This window comes from Benincasa hispida, chromosome 9 (assembly GCF_027475165.1).
Source record: "Benincasa hispida cultivar pf3 chromosome 9, pf3_genome.v1.1, whole genome shotgun sequence".
NCBI classification, from domain to species: domain Eukaryota; kingdom Viridiplantae; phylum Streptophyta; class Magnoliopsida; order Cucurbitales; family Cucurbitaceae; genus Benincasa; species Benincasa hispida.
Genome location: NC_143486.1, coordinates 40,038,785 through 40,044,784, shown reverse-complemented (window position 1 = coordinate 40,044,784; position 6,000 = coordinate 40,038,785).

The window sequence follows — 6,000 nt, the reverse complement described above, 5'->3', positions numbered from 1 at the left end:
ACACTTTCGGAGGGTTTTTACGGTTGTCGTTGTAAACTTTGTTGTTAATCCTTAAGTTGTATAAACGTTATATCACTGTCATAATAAAAGATGGGCCTACTTAATCCGTTATAGTTTATCTCCTTGACTTAATCATTCCGCTGTGTATAAGTTATAGTATGGTATCAGAGTTATTCCGCAAGAATCATTAGGCAGTAAGTGTCAGCTCAAGGGTTGATAACTGTTGCAGTCGCATCCCTCTCCAGGCTGAGAAGGTAATTTGAGGGTGAGGGTGTGACATTAACGCAGGAAGCAGGCGCATACGCGGAAGCCGGGCTATCGCAAAGACGACTGCAAGCAGGGAATCTCTCCATCGCAAAGGCGAACGCATATGTTCAACGCATGGATGTTGCGGCCATCAATCACATACGTCCATCGCATAGAAGTTGCGATCATCAAGTGATTGCGGTCATCGCAGAGAAGTTACGGCCATTGAGCGAATGCGGTCATCGCAAGGAGATTGTGGCTACATGATGGTAACCATAATAGAGGGATGAATGCAAGGTTGGTGGAATGGAAACATGAACGCATACCTTCAAAGAATCAAAAGATGATGTTGACATTTCACCTATCACGCCATTAGCAGCAGAGATTCACAAAAGGACCATCGTGCCGCGAATGTGAGAATCAGTGCAGGTCCATTAATGTTGTCGATGATCAAGCTCTATAAATAGAGGCCGTTGAGCTGAATTTCATTTTATCCAAGTTTCTACTTTCGGGTGGATTCTTATGATCTAGATGAAAGCTTGAGAGTTCTTCATCTTTTTCATCCATTCAGAGTGACGACCGAAGCCTTCGCCAAAGTTAGAGCTCGAGAGAGTCAGCTCCACCGCCCATCCATTGCACCACTGACAGCCTTGACACACATTTACTGGAAGCAAGACATTGCTTCCAGCTGGCCCTCCGTTTCTCTTCTTTCCTTGTATTGTATTGTATTACATTTTGGCTTAAGGAATTAATACATTTTGTGATCAATGCATTTCTATATCTTCCTTTGATTCCATCTCCATCTTCCTTTATTTAGCATCCTTAACTTTCATTGCATCATTAAGTAAGATTGCTAGAGTATCACATATTTAATCATGAGGATTAGAGATATAAAGCAAAACACCTTGAGGTGTGCGTTGCGTGAGTGTTGTGAGAAAACCTTATTTTCTTAGTGTGAAGTTGTAGCAACGCTTGTCTATAGGCAGACGCAATGCTTGTCTATGATTAGAATTAGCAACAACTAACTGCTCGGAAGGATAAGTGGTTGGTCGCATTAAGTAATGTAAGCAAGTGTTCACTAGGAGTAGGAATAATCATATGTTAACCAGGCTTTTGTGGTTACCTTGTTTTATGTATGCGTCCATCACACCATTAGAGCTACTCGAGAGAGATTCTAAAGAAAGAACATAAGACTTGAGAGAGCTAGGTTAGAATCGAGGCTCGAGAGAGCTAGATTAAGATTGAATAAGCAATAATGGAGACTTAGGAATAAGTTTCGTTTGTTATTACACATCACGTGCATCTGTGTCAGGCGTGTATATAATGATCGCATTAGTTTGCGTTGGTTAGGGTTGCCCTTGCGATCAAGCTCAGTGTTGCAGTGAAGACATCCTCACATTTTATCTATTTTTCTATACATTTTACTACGCGTCAACAGTTTCCATGTCTATACCTCTCATTCATACTTTCATTGCTTTATTGTTTAGTTAGGAGTAGGAGTTGTGCTTAGCTTATAACCCCCATCATTCTTTTATTTATCCGCCGCAAACACATCACCGCATACATTTAGCTACAAGTCCCAGAGTTCGACCTCGGATCACCCAAGAAACTTGCATTCGCGTTATACTTGGCGCGAGCGCAAGAAAACTTGTGACAGGAACGCATGTTCATTGCATTTGAGATCAACGCATACATTTCATTCCAACGCATGAGAGCAAACGCATAACCTAAGACATGCATCGGGCCCTACAAAGAGGCAAACTTTTGAACATGGTTCCAACTTCTTCACGTTAGTCACTAGCACGTGGGTCAGACACCTCCCAAATCGTGAAGTGGCATAAACTAACTTTATGGCCTCTCCACAACTCAAAAGGTGTTTTAGAAACAATTTTCAAGGGAACGTTGTTCAGAATATAACATGTAGTCTCTACTACAAAACCCCAAAATGAGTTTGGAAGATGAGCATAACTCATCATAGACCGAACCATGTCCAACAAGGTTCTGTTTCTCCTTTCTGATACACCATTTTGCTGAGGTGTACCTGTGGCTGAGAGTTGGGACGTAATTCTATGTTCTATCATATAGTTCTAGAATTCGATGTCCATATACTCTCCACCACAATCAAATCATAGTGTTTTTATCTTCTTACCTAACAAGTTTTCAACTTCAGCATTATACTCCTTGAACATGTCAAGGGTTTCAGACTTACGTTGAATTAAGTAGAAATACCCGTACCTTGAATAATCATCTATGAAAGAGATGAAATATTCATACCCACCTCAAGCCTTAACATTTATCGAACCACAGAGGTCAGAATGTAAAAGCTCTAAGGCTTTCTTGGCTCTATAACTTTTTCCAGTAAAAGGTCGTTTGGTTATCTTGCCTTCGAAGCATGATTCATATACTGAAAAGAAGTTTTCTTTTAAACTTTTTAGAATTCCACATTTCATCAACTGCTCAATTCTATTGAGGTTGATGTGACCTAACCTTAGATGCCAAAGATGGGCGTTTTCCTTAGGAGAAAACTTTGGTCTTTTAGCTGTTGTCGCCGTACTGAATATTTTAGTATTAAACAAGGGTTTTATGACTAACAGCCTTAGTACATACAAGTTATTTTCCATTGAACCAAAACCAATCTCCATTCCATTCTTGAAAATAAACACTTTACTCTTAGAAAAAGAGACGGTATAGCCTTGTTCAATGAGACAAGAAACTGAGATTAAGTTTCTCTTAATATGAGGAACTATGAAAATTTTATCCAGTAACAGATAACGTTTCTTGTCCAAAAATAACTTCAGTCTACCTATAGCAATAGCTAAAACAACCTCACCAGTACCGACTTAAAGAGTCATCTCTCCCTGTAGCAACATTTGCTAGGAACTAAATCTTTGATAAGAGGAACTGACGTGATTAGTAGCACCTGAATCAAGGATTCAGGTAGAATCATCATTCTCTACCAAACATGTTTCCAAGACCAATAAATCATATTTATTGTCTTTAGACTTTCTCCCCTTTTGAAGTGTAGTGGGATCAATATCAGAACCTAAATAAGCTCCAAGTTCCATTTCAGAGAACACTTCTCGTTGATGAACTTTAACAGAGTCAGCAACACTTGCTTTCTCTTCCTGGAGGTCATCTTAGGAACTGATGCTACTGGTTTTGTCATCCATCCCTTTGTACTCGAAAAGTGAGAACTGACGTTCAAACAAATCTTGCAACGAGTCCATGACCTCATGTGCAATGACCATGTTCTCAAACCTTTTAGCTAAAACATCAAGTATGCTAGCCAATATGTGAAGTCGGGCCAATGAATTAGCCTTCATCCACATCTCATATGCATTACAAACACTTTGCGGTGCATCAAGGGTTGGGACTTGAGGACACTCCTCAACCATGAAAAACTCGAGATCTTTTACCATGAAATATGTTTTACAAGACTCTTTCCACTGTATGAAATCGGGCAAACTTGAGGCATTTAATGGAAAATCAAACATGTTGCTGAAAAAAGAAACACATTGACCTACGTTAGGTTTTAGCAAATACTCATTGGAAAAACATACAACATCCAATATAGTTTAGCAAAACTAACATGAACCCTGTGTGATATCTAGTTTTGCAATGGCACTTCAAAGGTTTAGGAAAAAAGCCGCCGAAGGGTGGTCAATTTATCCCTCCTCTGAATTGAGATACTCTCAACCAGCCATTAATACCAGAACAGTTCTTGTTCCTATAATGACTAGCCATCATTGACTTACTTAACAATTTCTCATGAGTGTGACCCATCATTTCAAGCCCTAGAGTTCCACCCCAAGCATCCAATCCGAACAGAAAAAATCCGATTGGGGCAAAAACTAAAGCGACCCTATCATTTATGGACTTAACCTTGATATTGACCAACTGCACAAAACCCATCTGAAAAGGGGACGCTCCTAGGGCGCCACGAGGGAGTGCAAGAATGATCTCACGGTGCGAACCAATGAAGGAGACTGCAGAATGTGTTAACATGCACCCTTCACCCACTTACTATAAACACTCGCTCCATCCACCTTAATATTGACTCATGCAAACACCATTCGAAAGGGGATGCTCCCAGGGCACCACGAAACCAAGCATGAATCTCACGGCATGAACTTTCAAACGTGAGTGGAATCATTGACATATCATATATATCTCTTCCTCCCACTAAGTATTTTATAACCTAGGATTTAGTTTACTTAGAAAAAACACGGTTAAGGATTTTAACTAAGTGACTTTTTAGGTTTGCCCAAGAGTAACTTTTACCTCGAAAAGTTGAACAACTTTTGATCATCATCCATTAAACTCTTAGCAGAGTCTTTGATCAACTGTCTGTTGGGTTTTATATCCTAAAACTCATGGTTTGTAAACAATAGAACTTATTCTGAAAATTCAATAAGTTGTTATTGAATAGATGTTCTGCTTATTATAAATCCACTAAACCTATAAGTCCCTTGACTATTACATGAGTACTTGAACTTTATGTGGAGACATAAAAGTGGATCAGGTTCGAGTAAATAGTCAAAATGATCTATAGTATATGAATAAGGTTAGGTGTCTTATTCTGGTAATACTATTGAATGCGACCTACTCTGTAGTTGTTACAAAGAGTTGTAAAGTGCTACAAACAAAGTGATCCTAATTCGTACATGTTATGACATGAGGAGTGGGGGCTCCTTGTGCAAAAGGGTTTGTACAAGATCGGACAACAAAATCAGTCACTCTTATTTTATAACGCTATTTACTGTTTAAGACTAGCTATTTCAAAGCGATGACCTAGGTAACTTGACCTTAATCCTAAGCTAATTATGAACTCCTGTTTATTCAGGATTATCCTTAGATATGCATAGGTAAAGGTTGGCTCAACAACGCCGACTCAATAAAATTCCATTTCAGGGGTAAGACCGGATAGATAGCTGGGGACATAGGGTGCAAGAAAGAATTCACTCCTATCCGATGTTAGGGAGAGTAGAGAGGTTGTTCCCTTAAGTGCTGATTCTGGGTCTTGAACAAGGGACCCCACCCTCTCACTAGCCTGAGAGGGACAGTTTTTTTATTGGATAAAAAATCAATTATTCATTAGAGGATTAGTGGGACTTAAGGAACAAGAGGTAATTTTGGGGGTAAAACAAAGATTTGATCCAGTCGTTATTATGAACAACCTATGAAGAGTTAACTTATTAATCATGGTTATATCGAGTGGACATAATATATCTACAATAAGGGAAGTTCAACTATGGGCTTTAGTTGAGTGATCCATTAGTTAATGAATGAGGGTTAATTCGATATAATGAGTTTAGCCAATTAATCTCGAATCGTTGGAGCCCATGATCTGTAGGTCCGCGAGGTCTCTCTACTAGCTCATAAATGGATTAGCTTTAGAGTAGCATGATAAGTTAATTTGAAATATTCAAATTAGAATTAAAATTAATTAGTAATTATATGAGATATAATTACATATTAATTTTAAGAATTAAACAAAATTGGAAAATTAATATTTAAATATGATTTGATTATATGAAAGTAGATTTGTGTAAAATTAATTTAATATTTGATATTAAATTAATTAGAATTATTTAAATTGTTTAAATAATTACTTATTAATTTTATTGGAAAAATTAATTTATGAAATTAATAATGTTTTATTTTTTAAATCAAAATTGTTTTTCTAAAATCAAATTTGGAATTTGAAAATTGAAAAAAATACACAAATTGAAAAAATGGTCTTTTCCATTATCA